Source organism: Puntigrus tetrazona, chromosome 16, assembly GCF_018831695.1.
Source record: "Puntigrus tetrazona isolate hp1 chromosome 16, ASM1883169v1, whole genome shotgun sequence".
In the NCBI taxonomy this organism is placed as follows: domain Eukaryota; kingdom Metazoa; phylum Chordata; class Actinopteri; order Cypriniformes; family Cyprinidae; genus Puntigrus; species Puntigrus tetrazona.
Window position 1 is genome coordinate 7,656,165 of NC_056714.1, and position 17,621 is coordinate 7,673,785.

Consider the following 17,621-nt stretch of genomic DNA (forward strand, 5'->3'; position numbering starts at 1 on the left):
AAATCATAGCTCCACGTTTGCTCCCTGGATTCATATTTGGCATTGAGTTAGCGTGTTAGCTTGTGTTTAGCAGCTATGAGTGGAACTTCCTGTGTTATTGTCTGGTTCTCAATGCTCTCTAGGTCGTTCGGCTGGTGATGGAGAGCTCTGTCAGCCACTGGCGGAGGATGATGACCTTTAGCGTTGACCCTTCTAGCCGCTGCACACCTGCAAGAGCACTAACCTAGTTAACAGCAGGACAGAGCTGTAATCAGGCAGAGTGACTCAGTAATAGTCTGCTTCTGCTCAGAGCCTAACTCTGTCTGATGGGCGTTCCTAACCAGCTCTTCAGGTTTCTTCATGTCCTTAGCTCTCTGAAGGTCAGCGATGGAAGAGAGAAGAGCTCCCATGATTTTAGCATGTTTGGTGTTTTGGCTTGTCTTTACAGTCACAGTCATTAGTATGCTGGAGCTGACCTCTGGAAGAATCTCACCATTCGTTTGTGTGTGTGAGTTTTAGTTGTTGTCTCCAGCTCATTTATCAGAGGGTGTAATTATTGCACATGGTGGGATTTGTCAGTGCTTGACTGGCCTTGACTCAACGTCCATCTAATGAGCCTCAAACGCTGTCACTCATAACTATAAGATTGCCTCGTTTAATGACACTATGTTTGGTGGTTTGCCAAGTGCAAACTCTTTGTCACTCAGGGCCAGAGATTAATGGAGGTTTGTTCCACCAAAATGAACAAGAATGACTGACTCAAGGTAAAAGGCCAAAAAAAAGCCTGTACAATGAGCTTTATGTTGCTAATGTGATAAACTAATTCACACATGGCTCTTATATTTTGACCATGAAGGCAGAAAATGACATGCCCTTACCCTCATACAGGAGCAGGTAGGATACAGTGGCTAATAGAGAGTGTGTGTGTGTGTGTTTGTTGAGGTCAGTAATTGGCTCTGAAGACACCAGTTATCTGATGTGTGGCTTTATGAGATGTGATCTGTTTAGTCTGCTATGTTCAGGGCAGCAGAATGATTGTTAGGGATATTTTCATGGTTATTTATGTTAAATGTGTCCAGGGCCAAACAGTTTAGCTCACGTTGCTGGCAGTGTTTTCTTGTGAGTTTAAGAACTAGGGCAGCGTTTCTCTGTCTGTCTGATGTAGATACGGAGTCTTGTAGCGTGTGTCACCCCCCGATGGTCGGGCCCCTGCTGACTCGGCCCTCGGGCCTCTGGAGGGTCGGCTGCTTGCTGAATGATTCTGCTGTCGGACAGCTCTATTCCCTAAGGTGACGCTGGATGACAGCAAACAATAGCTCTTATCAGACTCGCGGCTGACCTGGAAACGCGAGGCCGTTATGAATGCGGTGGGCTTCACTGTGAGATTGGGTCATGAGCTCAGCACAGATGAAGGATTCTCCAGTCAGTGTGTGACGAAGGCCACTGCCTCATCCGGCAGCTGCGGAGCCAGAACATCTACTGAGGATCCCGCTGGTGGAGAGCGCTTCATTCGCAGGCCGTCTGGATGATCACTGGCTGGAGGTTTGGTCAGCATGAGCTCTTACAGCGGTCATCCATCCTCTCCTAATGGTACAGACTCCACGGTCCGGCTCTGCAGTGAAACACAGACTGGAAACCAGCCATTCAAAGCCAAGCCCTCTTCACTGAATCTACCAGCAGAGACAAAGAGTAACATTCAAAGTCTAATAATTAAAGTGTGAAATTTTTCTTCAGCTTTGTCTACAGCATCTACTGATTGCCGTGCACTGTTTAGTCCAGAAACCCAGGATTGCACACTTCCAAGGCATTGCGAGTTCGTTTAACTAAAAATGTTGAATTAAAATTCTGAAAAAAATTAAATAAAAAAGGAGTTAATGTTCTTTTCAATTCTTGATTTCAATTTAGATACAACAGAAAAAACAACCTAATATAGGCCAACATTGTTGAAGACAAGCAAACAATCCAGTAAGAAAAAATAAATTACACTGTAAATTAAAATAAATATTAAAATAAATAAATAAGAACACTACATAATCAATTGATTAAAAAACATTTTGATCATCTTCAAGAGTTCTCTTTAAAACAGGAGGATATGAGTGTTTGCTAACATAGCGACAAAACTTAACATTGAGTCGCACTGGAACACACCAATGAGTTTGTTCTGCCCTTGTTCCTTCAGGTCACCTCATCTTTGAGTGTTTCAGTAATGCAGATGGATGTTCACTGGAACACTGACTCTAGACGTAAAAAAGCTGGATGTAAGCATGTTCCCATGACACATTCCTTCAAACTAACATTAAAATTGTCAGGTTCAGTAAATTATAATGTATGTAATGAAATGTTGCTCTCCATGCTACACAGGTAACTGTGACTTTAAATAACTGTGTTTACGCCTTTCTGTGACTGAAAAAACAGATTTATAATACTTTATTTCTGATTAAAAGTAACAGTGCAAAACTTAATCCAGTTATTGGATGTCAGCCACGCTATAAATAATGAATGGTATAAAGACGTGAAATATTTCCAAGCATTACTGTCCTTCCAAGAAAGATGTCATCATATCTAATGGCACGTTTTCTTCTAATAATCCCAGATAACTAACAGAAATGAATCTTAAAAGCTAATAATGTTTGAGCAAATCGTGACTTTTCACTTTACACCTACCTTTGACTAGGCATAAGATTTAGTGTCAGTTGTAGCACTATGCCGAGATGGAACAACAGGTATACGTCCAGCCTAGTCTTCCAACCAGGTGTACGTCCAGCTGGTGCAACCGGCCCTCAATATTATTTCAGGGTTATTATATGAGCACTCAAGAGCTTTGGCAACTGCAGAAAAGTAGAAATGCCAAACCTGAACTTGTGTGGTGGTGTTGCTCTCAGGATCAGTGCTTGGACGTTTCTGGATTAGAACCTCCACATCCACTTTAATTAGCAAATTTTGTTTTCCTCTTAGCGAACAAATGCTTCATCAGCACCCATCACCAGCAGATTACACTTCAATTATGAGATTACTGAAGGAAAACTACTGTGAAACACGAGGTAGCTGTAAATATGCTGTGATGGAAAACCTCAGATTACTTCAGTGACCAAAACATGAAGAATACAATAAAGACAAAGCTGATGGACGTTCTGTGCTGCTCATGAAGCCTCATTGGAGACCTGGATGTCCTCATCACCTGGATGTTCGACGTTGGCAGGTCTCAGAGAGGTTTTGGCTCCTGGAAGCTTTCCTCAAACCATCTCATTTCACCCTAGGTTTTACTTTGTGTGGTTTCCAGGTGAGGCTGTGCTCCAGGTGTCTGATGGAAGAAAATAGAGTGGTTTGTTTACAGTCTGAGTTCCTTCTCAGCCCATCTGATCTGCTTGATCACTTGGACATGGATGTTGACAGTCTATTTATACAGCTTTTTCTTTTAGTCATTGGTTCCCAGCTTAGCTGGAAATGGTCACATGTTGTTTCTGATCAGCCCATGTCTGGATAAAAGCTGCTCTTTTAAACAAGGTCCAAATCATGGAGATTATGAATATAATTCATCTCTCAGATTTCCTCCAGACATGGAAGACAAAGCCAACTCTCTGGTCATTTGTCTTTTGGTCTTTCAGATGGCTCTCTGTGATTTCTTGTCATCAGATTACAATTTGATCCATCAGTGATGTGTCGTAGTGGATCAGTTTTTGTGTCTTTCTGAAGCTCTTTCTGAAGCTCAGTTGACTTTCCTCCGTCCTTCAAATGCAAAGATGAACCTGCTGTGAAACCTACAGTTCAAACTTCTTTAATTACTCTCTTAAGCAAACCCCAAACATGCCCTGTCCCACCGTTATCGTGTGTCTGACCCGTCCTCATGGGCGTCTCCTTTCAGCATAATTTAGCTGCGTCTCCCTCGCTTGGGCTCAAATTAATAAATTGAGGGAGCAGGGAGCATCTGGGGAGCTCTCAGCATTGTCTGACTGTCACAGGACTGTTGAATAGGTAACAAAGAGTAAAGCGGGTAAGTCTCACCAGGGGCCCGTTAGCCCCGGCACTGTGATGAAGTATATTGTCCGCACGTATCGCTGGTGTAATTAATGACTGGCGGACGCAGCCGCGGCGAACAGCTTTCAGCAGAAGTAATTAAGAAATTATTTACTGCAGGTGTCTAATCAGGCCCTGGTATTTTGTGCCGTCCATGTGGAGAGAACAGAACCCATGGAGCTTCTTAAATGAGCCAGTTTATCAGTGCGAATAGAGCAGAACGGCCACAACTGGGTCTCGACTCTGTTTGACGGATCACGCGGCAGGAGCGAAGAACAATGATGAATGCTAATGCTGAAACTGTGTGTACTTATGATAGAAAATAAACAGAATTTAACTCCTCCTGTATTCTGTTGTTGATGTCAGAGCTTGAGCAACTTAACCTCCACACTCATTTTCACAATCATTTTGCACTTCATAGTAATAAATACATTTAACTTTTATGAACTAAACGGATGCAGTACTGTGTCCGCTCCTGTCCTGCTCTTCAAGCTTTAGATGTTTACTGGCATTAGCTGTATTGAAAGATCTTGTACACCATGAGAGATGAGAGAGGAGTTCTGAGGGTCCTAAAAAGTCTTGATTTGCCCTTCCTCTGATTAAGGAAGGCCTAATAAAGTCTTAAATCAGAGCAGAAAGTCTCTAATTCATAAAGTCTTGACATTTAAATATTGCATGAACTGAACACTTGTAATTTTTATCATCCCGTTGACTAATATTTGTTTTTGATTTAATCAAACTCAATTGTTTGAAGAATGTTTAGACAAAACAGAAATACTAAGGAAGAGCATCACTTTTTGCAATGTGATCAGAAGGTACAGTAAAAGTTATTTCCATATGCTAGTGTTTGGCATGACATATTCAAGCCTTAGGCTTGCTTGCTTGCTTGTTTGTTTGTTTGTAAAATGGATTTTAAAAGTAATAGTGAGCTGATAATTCTGTATTTTCAAACTTTGAATACAAGACATTTAAATGTAGGCACCATATTGGTGCATTTTGTTCCATTTGATCTATTGCATAGCTTTTCTGTACTCTTAAGAAGGTTTTAAATGCACTTTCACCAGGCCTTCAGAAACGCAGAGCTCCTGGTGACAGCAAGCGTCTTACGATGCTTTAGTCGTTCCTGCACTTGTGGATCTATCGATAATGAAATCATGCAGCACCTGCATTAATAAACCATGATGAAGCGAGTGCTGTAGATCTGCTTAAATGTGCATGAATCTCAGCTCAGACGAGACGTGTGGATGAAAGCGTCTGGCTCTGACAAGATGAATGCAGGGAAAAAGCAGCGCCGAACGTCCCTTAGATTCTGTAACATGACTGAAATACACTTCAAACCCTTCAAGCACTGCTCTGTTCATTATCTCTCGCTCTATTTCTTCTGAGGCAACATTCTACTGAAATTGTGTAAGGCAGGGCTTGAAGTAAATAGATTACCCAGAACGCCACCCGGCGGTTGTGACCGGCTGTCAGAGGCGTTCGGGTGGAGGAAAATATGGAAAAAGCTGTCCGTTGGGTAGCGAACACATTGGGTACGATGAGTCTGAGTCTCTTTTCACATAAAGCAGTGTAGGCTTTCGGTGGCTCTGTTCGGGAGGACCCATCTGTGTCAAGTCACATGACTCCTGTAATCGCTGACTTAATTCAGTGAAGTGTTGGGAGATAGATGTGCTGAAGGTCAAAGACCTTGTAGCCATCAGTTGTTTGTGTGTAAGAGTGATTTCATCAGACAGCAAGGACTCAATAAATAGCTGAAGCTGCAAGAATTATGATTCTCATAGGACAACAATCATCATCAGTAATTGCTATCATTTTGACCAAAATAATTGTGATTATCAGAATGCAGAATGGCAAAAAATATGATACTAGCCAAATATTTCCAGACTTTGTTTGGTATAGAAAAACAACAAATAAAAACACCATGATAAAATAAAATTGTATGTGGTAAAAATAAAAAACATTTGACACAGGACAAAAATAAAAAGAGCAAAAAAACAAAAACCAAATGCAGACAATAGATCGGATCAAATCTCACCATGTTCAGTAGTGATTACACATGCAGTTGTGCGTTTGTGTTGAACCTGTTTCAGCGAGGAACATCTCCAGCTTCAGAAGCGGTAATGAGGCTCTACAGACGTGTCTCTAGCTCAGCACTTTCGCAGGCGCCGTAGCTGCAGGGGAGCGATGTTGCTGCTTTTCTTTAATGATGCTCCTCACCGCAGTCCAGCATTTTGAACTCTCTCCTCTGAGCTTCTGGATGGTCCTGACTCCCCGGCAGAGATCTGGCCTGCAGCGGAGCCCTGTCTCTGTAGCTGTTTGAAGGAGCCGGATGGGCTTCATCGACATTGCTGATGAAAGGAGAGACATGCTTGAGGCCCAGAGCTCCTGTCCGGTCAACTCTCTGTGGAACTCGTTCAGCAAACAAACAGGAGAAAGATTTTCCATCCAGCCCACAGTTCTCCTGCGGGACGCTTATTGATCAGCGCTCTGAAACATAGAAACAGACTCTTTACCTCTCTGCCAAATGTGTGCAAGAAAATGACAAACTTATGCTAAGTGAGACTTTGACTTTTACTGGTGCTGTTTTCTTCATTTTGCTGTTGTCTGGCCACCGTAAAGCTTTGGATCCCATTCATTTGCTGCAGTCTGTCTGTGAGTGTGACATTTATAATAGTTTCTCAATAATGCAAGAGGAAAAGACAAAGAATCATTTTTCCAGCTTAAATCAGTTGATCATTGATGATTCAGTGATGTCATCATACTGTTCATTAGTATCTGTGTAGTCAGTCAAGCAAGCCAAAGAAGATGGAAGGCAAGGAACCAAAACTCAATCGGTGACAGAATAAAAAAAAAAAACTAGACCTTGGGAGAAACCAGGCTTAGTCAGAGGCCAGTTCCTTTGACCCAACAAAACCAGCATGGCATGGTTTAACTCCAGGTCACCACAGTCTGGTTGAGCATAGGACTCATCCGGTTCCTATGGTCTTGTCCCGATGGCCATCTAGATGACAAGGTCTTCAGAGCAGATCTGTCTCTGGGGCTCTGGTTGACTTGACCTCCATTGAAATTCAGAGCTGTAGAGGTCATTCATCTCTAGGTGCTGATCAATCACTTTTATTTATATAGCACTTTTAACCATACAGATTGTGTCAAAGCACTGAACAGTATCAGATAGGAGAATAGAGTGATAGTAATGACCAGTTTAAAAAGAAACTTTTTATTAAATGCAGAGAGTCTACGTAATCAAATTGTCGATAATTGTTAGAAAACCCATCCGTGACAGAATGGAGAAAAAACCCCTTGAGAGAAACTCGATTTAATATAATACATTTTATAAAATAAATGAAGCAATGAATCAATGAATAATGGCAAAACTAAGTTATACTTGTACATTTAAAACAAAAATTTTAAGGCTGTAGTTATGGCTTATTAATCACTCTCTAAAAATGTTCAAAGCTACGGTTTCATGAAAAACACAGCCGTTGGAGACACACACCAGTAGCAGATTTCGTTGGAACTATTGTTTTGTTGTAAAATATAACAATATTGACTATTGTTTTTAAACTGAATGCTACATTTAAAACATAAAATGTTCACTTAATATCACCTTTTTTGTTATTATAAAAAATCAGTGTCACAATTGCAATTATTTGGAAATTGCATTCTTTTTTGTATTTTTAAGAAGGGTATGTTTCTGTGTCTGTATCAACAATAGTTTCTTAAATCCATTTCAGTCTATAGTCTGTTAATATTTATTCTTCATACTACTAAGTGATACCAATCAGCATATTTAGCAGCATCCTATCATACTCTCGCTGCTTGTGTGGATGCAGTAAATTTTGACCGCAAAAGATGAGGTCATTTTATGTCATTTGATCGTTTACGGCTCTTCCAAGTTTTTATACTAGAAGTGACATTTTGCTTGAAATGATTAGTTTTACCATAATGTTACTTTAAGTTGGGGTAGAATTAGATGACTGCCAAAAATCTGCATTTTGTTTGCGTTCCCCCATTTGAGAACCACTGGTCTAGGTATTATTAAATGGGCACAGTATTGAGATGGTGGTGAAGGACAGTAATGTGACATGAGCCTACTCAGTTATTCAGGAGCTATAACATTCAGGGCTTTATAAGTAATTAACAGGATTTTAAAATCTATACAAAGTTTAATAGGGAACCAGTGCAGTGTTGACAGGACTGGGCCAAAACGTTGTGCTTCCTGTTTCTAATAAGGAGTCTAGCTGCTGCGGTTTCGACCACCTGGACTTTGTCAAGTGTAACCTTAAAGTCATGAACCATTGAGAGTTTACGTGTGTGTATTTGTGTGTGTGTGTATATATATATATATATATATATATATATATATATATATATATATATATATACATCAGAATGTTTTTAATATCGACTGTTTATTCAGTTTTTCAAATTAGTTTGCTTCGCTGGACCACAAAGCGTATCATCAGCATAAAAGTGAAAACTAACACCATGTCTCCTAATAATATCTCCCAAGAGTACCTTATAAAGTTTGAAAAGTAATGGTTCTAGAACTGAGCCTTAAGGTACTCCATACTGTGATTGGTATGATACTTCACCGAATTTCAACACCATTAACATTAATTCCATGTTACAGTACTAATTATAAAGTATGACATGTGTTGTGTAATCCCAACGGAGTTCAGAAAGTCTATACACAATCAACAAATTCAATCTTAGTTTCATTGCAAATTTCCTTTTTAGTCAGCCTTTTTGGTTTTTTATAGCCAAGTTTTAGTCTAGTGCAGTTAAGATCATTTTTGGATGCATTACAGTTCATCAGTCAGATGTCTGATTTCGTCGCAGAAAACAGCACTTATAAGTGTGTGTGAATCCCTCCTGATGTTTACCAACTTCTCTCTCTTTCCCACAGCTGTCTGAACGCTTGCACGTACTGCAAAACCAAACATGCCAGAGGAGATCTGGCCAGTTACCCCATCGAGGAACTGGTGGAGAGAGCCCGGCAGTCCTTCCAGGGTGAGTCTGACCCCTGACCCTCACCATCAGCCAGTCACTTTATTTATATAGTGCTTTAACAATACAGATTGTATCAAAGCACTAAACAGTATCAAATAGGAGAATACTTAATATTTCACATTATCTAGAAATTAAGTTTCCCCAGCTAAGCAAGCCAGAGGCGTCAGTGGCAAGGAACTAAAACCCCATCCGTGACCGAATGGAGAAAAAAAACCCTCTAGAAACTAAGAACTAAGAAACAGACTAATATTAGCGTAGATGCCCTTCTTTTCACTATGTGATGAGTACATTGTGTGTTATGGGAAGTGTTTCCGGTTCTGGCTGATCTAATTAATGCAGCCTAACAATCCTTTAACAGATTTAAATAATAGAAGTGTATTAGTGTGTTGTGTGTGGTTAAGTGAGGTTAAAAAAATTCTTCTAGATTTAAACTGGCAGAGTGTGTCTGCTTCCTGAACAGAGTTAGGGAGATTGTTCCAGAGTTCGGGCGCTAAATAGGAAAAGGATCTGGCGCCCGCAGTCGATTTTGATATTCTAGGTATTATCAAACGGCCAGAGTTTTGAGAACGCAGCGGACGTGCAGGACTATAATGTGATAAGAGCTCGCTCAAGTATTGAGGAGCTAAACCATTCAGGGCTTTATAGGTAATTAATAAGATTTTAAAATCTATCCGATGTTTGATAGGGAGCCAGTGCAGTGTTGACAGAACCGGGCTAATATGATCATACTTCCTAGTTCTAGTAAGGACTCTGGCTGCTGCGTTTTGGACTAGATGAAGTTTGTTTATCAAGTGTGCAGAACAACCACCCAATAAAGCATTACAATAATCTAACCTCGAGGTCATAAACGCATGAATTAATATTTCTGCATTTGACGTCGAGAGCATAGGTCGTAATTTAGATATTTTTGAGATGGAAGAACGCAGTTTTACAGATGCTAGAAACATGTTGTTCAAAGGAAAGATTGCTGTCAAACCGCACACCTAGGTTCCTAACTGATGAAGAAGAATTAACAGAGCAGCCATCAAGTGATAGACTGTGTTCTAGATTATTACATGTGGGGTGTTTAAGTTCTCTCTAAAGGCACATCTTTGAGGAGATGGAGAGTCAGGAAATTCATCTTTGCGACACGGACTCAGAAAATATGAATTATGAATAAATAATTAAAATATCTTCTTATTGTTTTCCTCAGACACATTCATGATAATTACTTTTGCTGGAGCTTTGCTGCAAGACTATTTAGTGCATCTGAGTGCAGAAGTTTTCATCTGCTGAAGGAAGCTCTCTGCTGCGACACTAAACAGCGTGGAGTCACTCTCAGTCTCGTGTTGTATAACATACTAATATGTATAAACCATTTTTTTCGTGACAAATCTTCTGCTGCACATCATCGTACTGCGTTTGTTATCACGGGAACATCCCAGCTTAGGATGAGGAGCTTCAGCTGTTCGTTTATATAGATGTGTACTCAAGCAGGTGAATGAACAACACATTTGAAGACTCTCAGCAACACACACTGATTTTATTTGTTTATTATTATTTATCATATTTGTTGGCAAGTTTAAGTATTAATTGACTAATCAGCTAAAATCAGGTTAAAAATCTGGTCATTTAGCATATCAGCAGTTGACTCTCCTGACTCACGACAGAGAGAACAGAGGAAGTGTGAGCTGTTTGACCGTGAGTTGAGTTGAGTTGAGCAATAACAGTGAAGGTGTGTGTGTGTGTGTGTGTGTGTTCCTCTTTCTCTCACAGCAGCAGCACTTCTGCTCCACATGTCCACTATATTTCATCAGTGTGTGAGAGAGAGGCTGAGAGTGTGTGTGTGTGTGTGTGTGTGTGTGTGTGCTTGTGCTCATGCATTCATCACAGAGCCATGTGATCAACAAGTGTGTACATCACTGCATGTTAAACTCTGATGCTCTCTCTTTACAATCTGTTTCAAGTCAATTAGAAAGTGTAAGGATACCTCAGATACTTTGATTTCCTGTTAAACAAACAATGCAAACATACAGAAATCTTCAAGACACCCCACAGAGTGGAGGTGTAGGAAACTACCTTCACATTTAGTTCTCTCTAAAACCCCTCCACCGTCTTTCCTTCCACTCAGCTTGTGAGTGAACTAACAGTCATGTCTAGTATCATTTTAAATGTCTCGGTGCGACAAAGGTCTTATTTCTACAGAAGTAAACTTAACGATAACAGTTAAGTTGAAGAATTCATAGATATTTTAATTTGTATGCCCTCTAAATATGTTGTGTTTTAATTGGCATAATACAGATTTACTTGACTGTTAATAAATTGTTACATTTGGTGTTATGCTGTTTCACTCTTTAATTATTGACTAATTACGATGTATCCTTGTTACACCCGAGTGAACCAGTTAACTAGAATAACCAAATATTAAAATACTAATTAGAAATAGACAAATAACCTACTAGTAATTGAACCTAAAATTTGATGTCATAATAAAATTGAGTCAGATCAATCAATAAAATGGAGTCAGATTCAAGTTAAACATAAAATTGAATAAAATAATGCGCTGAAGAGACAGAACGTGCAGAAACCTTCATTCACCATCGGACGCCTTCCTTGGGCCAATTTGTGGACCTTACAAATGTGATTAAAATATAAAAGTAATATTAATGGAATATTGAAGGATATTCATACGTAGGTGCTCTGTATTAAGTCTGTGAGCAGAAGCCTGTAGATGTTTGTCACTGGAGCAGGACACTTGTGTGGTCTCATTACTCTAATAGAACATCAGACCTACTCGTGATGATGTTAATAATCTCCTAAATGTGTCTGTTCCCGTGCATCGTACTGTGCATGCCTCCATGTCTTCTAAATCTCCTGAACCAGCGCCGAATGCTAATGCTTAGCCCTGTCTCCAAATAGAGGTTTATTTCATTTGCACTGAGTCAATTTTTATGACTTTATTCAAATCTCAAGCATGAATACATCAGAGTGTGAGGTGTTTTAGTGCAGCGGGTCTGAATAATGTAAGGGAATGACTGATATTCTGAGGATTCAGATCTCAGTCTGATCAGTGTTTATCTCAGCAGACAGGTTTATTTCGTTCAGTAAAGAATCATTGTGTAGCTCTGAGATGCGCTTTTTGTGGCATTTAAAATTACTTATGGCAAGCAGTAAAAAAGACCATACTGGCTTTAAGACATGAGTCAGTTAATATTAATATCAGTAAAATCAATATCGTATTTGCAGTCATGCTGATATTCTGTAAAAACAGCACTCTTTCTCATGTGACGTGTTATAAATATTAAAGGGGGTGTTTTTCCTCTGCTCCTTTGGAAACTAAATCAGTTCTTAATTCTTTGAAAAATTATATTAGACTCATGCTTCCTTTGATTTTTCTTGACATAAACCGTATCTGTACTTGCGCTGAATCTCAGAAACAGACTCGAGTCCAATGCCGGATGGGCTAGAACGATTCAACTAGATTTGTGTTCTCCATTCCTTCTGACTTTTATTCATGATCTACATCAGATTTCTTAATCAGCTGATGTTGTTTTGTGGTCATTGTCTGTGAATGGACTCTCTAGTTCCTCCCTTAGTAGTGAACATATGGTACGGTGGACGTTAGCGTTCGACTGAGTTCGATCTTCCTGGTCTTAATGATATTTGCTGCTCTTGCAGTCCTCTCTTTCAAGGTGATATTTGCAGGAGTATTGATTGAGGCGGGAAGCTCAAGCTAAGACGAACATATTGACAGAATGTGAAACAGCCTTGTCCACTGATATGGCACTTAAAGACAGTATCATTTATTTAGTGATTCTTCTTTATTCATGGTCGTTTGTAAGCCAGTCAGACATCTAGAAGGCCAAATTAAGTACGAGTTTGATCTAGGAATGCATAATATTATTTTTAAATTATTTTGGCCGATAGCCAATGCCAGTATATTTCCCTTGTTTTGAAACAACTCCAGGTCTTTCCTGTGTGGGAATTCTAAACTTTTTTTAAAATAAAAAAAACAATAATAATAATGATGATAATAATAATAATAAATCCCACAGGCAGATGCAGTTCAAACCTTAAAGGAACAGTTCACCCAAAAATGAAAATTATTATGCCGTATAAATCAGATATATCTGCAAGACGCGCTCTTAGGGAGGTGCATACGGCTGTTACTGGAAGTCAGTTATTTAGGTTAGAATTTTAAAACTAGAAGTATTTTTGTAAAAAACAAACAAACAAACAAAAAAACATTGTTCTGTTTCATTGGTGGTAGAACACAACATATCTCTGCATGAGAAGAAGGGTGAGGTCTCAGAATTAAAGATAAAAGATAATCCCATATATATATGCTTTGATCTGACTGGAACCACATGGTGCTGAATGAGCTCAGGAGGATTGTGAGACTGGGAATCAGGTCTTCAGGAGGTCCTCATTCAGAGTGAGAGCATCTGGAGCTCTGGAGAGTGAGTGAGAGTGACTGGCATCTGGAGAGTGAGTGTATCTGGAGCGGCTGCTGGTTAGGGTAGGGTTTGAGTAGATCACTGTTAGTCCTGCTTGAGCTCTCCATGAGCTCCACTGAGTCCAGGACGAGCAGTACGAGTGCTGTAGAGCTCCTCTGTGGATGTAAGACTAGTGAGATCCAGACTGGGGTCAGCTGTGTTTACTCTTCATCTGGGCTCTACACACCTCCAGATGTTCTGTGTTTTACACTGGCCATCACATGTCTGACTGAATGCTAAAGACCTGTTCTCCTCACTAACTTTGCCTTTCTTTATGTTTGATGTCCTGATGTTTTAGTTGATATGCAGTCAGTTGTACTCAAGATCACAGGAGTGTCCAGAAAATACAGAACCGGTGTAGAATCTTCATCATCTTATAACCACAAACACACACACAGTAGTGCATCGAGTAGTTCTGGTTGCTGTTCAAACCCAACAGTCTTCATCTGCTGTTCAGGACACTGTTGAGTGCTGAATCTGAGGAGCACCTATATGTGCAGAAGAGTCATAATTAGACACAAACATACCTGTAAGTGTGTATGTAGCAGCACATCTGTGGCAGAGGTGAGCCGAGGGCTCTCGGTGGGCCAGTCAGTAAATATTTGAGAGCAAATCTCATTAGCGCTGACCGCATTCATGTAACTCCAGCATAGCTCTGTTTGTGAACTTCAGCCTGAGATTGTTTAACCCTGTCTAAGATTAGGACCCACAAACACACACACACACACACACACACACACACACAAACCCAAACAATACAAATGTGCAAATATACACAATACATAGACACTCATGCATGTCGATATTTGTTTTTTATGAGGAATTTCCATAGGTGTAATGTTGCAGTGTACTATTCAGCATTAGTGTAAGAACATTGTGCTGCACACAGGAGACATCTCAGCTTCTGTTATGATGCTGTGAACCAGACTGGGTCTTCAGACTCTCTCCGGCGAAGGCTGATAGTGACCCATGCTTTCACAGCACTTGTGTGTGTGCTCAGCAGAAGCAGGCCCGAAGAGCTGCGGTCACACAGAAGACTTTCAGTCGAGCTCTAGTTATGCTGTGATGCTTTGTGACATCTTGAATCTTGATGTGAGTCCTGATATGAACCAAGGGGCCGCTGTGATGGACCTCTGCAACACAAGAACAAAACAAGGAAGAACACGCCTCCCTCCAGTGTTCAATTACACTCCAGAATGGAGAACACTGAGTAGTGCACACTCTGATCAGTACTCCGGGGCACTCTGGTGTCCCTCGGTGCGTTCTACTCGGTGGCTCAGAACATGCGCTGGCAGGCAATCACAGCCTGAGCCTGGTTTCTGTGAGGATGAGCGCACAGGAGCATGTTTTCATTAGAGCTGGAGAAAGACGGATGGTCCGGTTCTGTCTCAGCTGCTGCTGTATGGTTCGAGCTCCTGAGTGCTGATGTGTTGGGCCAAGCTCTTGTTTCAGTGTGTAGTAGAGTAGAGAGGAAGCTGTCTGGTCAACGCTGCAGAGCTCGGAGCACCAGAACACTTTCCAGCTCACGACAATAAACGTAGCACACAGCACTATTTATTATTTTGACACTTATTTAGTAGTTCGTTAGTAAAATAAGTTTCTGATAGTCAGTATGTAGTATGTAGTGAACTTATCAAAAATAAAGTTTTAGAAGATATTAAGCAGACGGTCTACTAATACTCCAATGACTGCTAGTTAACATGTAGTTACAGTAGTTACATATGTAGTTATGTAGTAGTTATATAAGTAGTTACTGACTGTTAGTAGAATGTCTAAAGTGGACGATAGAAATAGTCTTCTTTTTTATTATTATGTCCTGCTCCTTGAAGCTTCTGTCATCAAAACGAATTCCTTGAATGTGTAAACATACCTGGCAATAAATATATGTATTTCCATATTCATTACTTGTGCTTTATCTCTGTACTCTGTAGGTTCTCAGTGTTCTTGGCAGCACGTCTAGTTCTGATTCTGATTGTTCTTCTCTCGTCCCAGGAGTGAGTCTGTGTGTTAGTGTTTTGTGAGTTGTGTGTGAATGGAGCGCTTGTCTCGCAGCAGGTGATTGTGGATGTTGTGGTAATCTCTGGTCCAGGTGGTGCTCGAGTGTGTGCTGCAGGTGAAGCCACCTGCTCTGCCTCTCTGTTGAGAACTTTAGGTTTGAGTCAACCGTGTCTTCTGTTTCACTTACTGTTATTTAGCTGCTGCTGTTATTCAGAGAGATCTATAACGCTCTTTTGTTGTTGCATTTGCTATTTTATCTCTAATTCTATTGGATCATGGAGCGAAGACAGGACATGACGGGCAGAACAACACTGGGTTGTGATGCAGCACATGATGATCCTGAAACCAGGGACAAGGGTCAGGAATGAACCAGGATTTAGGGTGAAAGCAGCACCAAAATGATTAACAATCTCCAATCTTGAGATTTGACAAAAACATGTCCCTAAATGAATTTGTTTAATGTTAATGACTAGGGTTGTGATGGTGAGGAAATTTCTCACAGTTTAATCGACGTGTGACAACACCAGAAGAGGGTTGTTTAGGTTTTCCGTCTCACTTTTTAAATAGCCTGTAAGAACCGCTTGGGTTTTACTTTCACTTTTACATTAGCAGAAATTCAACATCAATTGTTTGAATTAAATTCAAGCAACAACAAAATACGACGTAGAGCACAGAACTTTTATTAACAAATAAAATTACAACATGCTATATGCCTAATATAAAGTAACAAATAACTTACACAAAGTTAAAATAGACATAGAGATATTTTAACAGGTGCTTTTGCATTTTGATTGAAACTCTTCCATCATTGTCTTGTCTTTTCCACTTTCTCTTCTTGTCGGTCAGCTCAACTGATCAAAATTAAATCTGATCTCTGATAAATTAAATCTGATCTCTGCTCGACTGTCATTTGTTTGATGCTCACACATTCAGTTTTAATTGTCTGTTCTCTTACCTAACTAAATGAGTTTTATTCTAAAAAATCAAATCGGTGTCAAGTGCGGATCAGTAACTGTGGTGTAGGGTTATAATTGTGTGCCAATTGGATAAATTAGAGAAAAAAAATGTCCCTCAGCTGGAAAAGTTATCTTGTGTCTCTTCCTCTGTATTTGTGTGAAGGATCCTGAGCACCGCCCTGGCCCCTGTGTGCTCACATTTCAGCTGCTTTTGCTTGAAGGCACAGCACGATCTTTTAATTATGTGTCTGTGAGGTCAGAGGTCAACAGCACAGGTGACCTCGGGGCATGCTGCAGTTTGTGAAGGGCCACCTTTATTTCTGAAGCTTGTTTCTGAGCAGCTTGACAGTGATGAGAAGACACAAACTCTTCTGTCTCCAGTCAGTTTAGTGTGGATTCAGTTCTACAGTAAACAGCTCAGATCAGGATCTGAACTCCAGTGTCATCCTGTAAACCTGTGAGAGTGACGTGATGCAAACACACAGATGATTTGCTTGAATAGATTGTACAGAGTGTGTGTGTGTGTGTGTGTGTGCGCTTTAGGAGCTGTTGTGGGGGGTAGGAGTCTTCCTCTGTCCTCCAGCAGGGGTCAGCAGTGCCTCACACTGACTTCTCTCTCTCTGTCTCTCTCTCTGTCTCTCTCTCTGTCTCTCTCTCTCTCTCTCTCTCTCTCTCTCTCTCTCTCTCTCTCTCTCTCTCTCTCTCTCTCTCTCTCTCTCTCTCTCTCTCTCTCTCTCTCTCTCTCTCTCTCTCTCTCTCTCTCTCTCTCTCTCTCTCTCTCTCTCTCTCTCTCTCTCTCTCTCTCTCTCTCTCTCTGTCTCTCTGTCTCTCTCTCTCTCTCTCTCTCTCTCTCTGTCTCTCTCTCTCTCTCTCTCTCTCTCTCTCTCTCTCTCTCTCTCTCTCTCTCTCTCTCTCTCTCTCTCTCTCTCTCTCTCTCTCTCTCTCTCTCTCTCTCTCTCTCTCTCTCTCTCTCTCTCTCTCTCTCTCTCTCTCTCTCTCTCTGTCTCTCTCTCTGTCTCTCTCTCTCTCTCTCTCTCTCTCTGTCTCTCTCTCTGTCTCTCTCTCTCTCTCTCTCTCTCTCTCTCTCTCTCTCTCTCTCTCTCTCTCTCTCTCTCTCTCTCTCTCTCTCTCTCTCTCTCTCTCTCTCTCTCTCTCTCTGTCTCTCTCTGTCTCTCTCTCTGTCTCT

General features: G+C 40.6%; 1 pseudogene; it reads left to right on the forward strand.

Moving 5' to 3' along the window:
- LOC122360796 overlaps positions 1-17,621 on the forward strand; it is an 87,634-nt pseudogene that overhangs the window by 16,236 nt on the left and 53,777 nt on the right.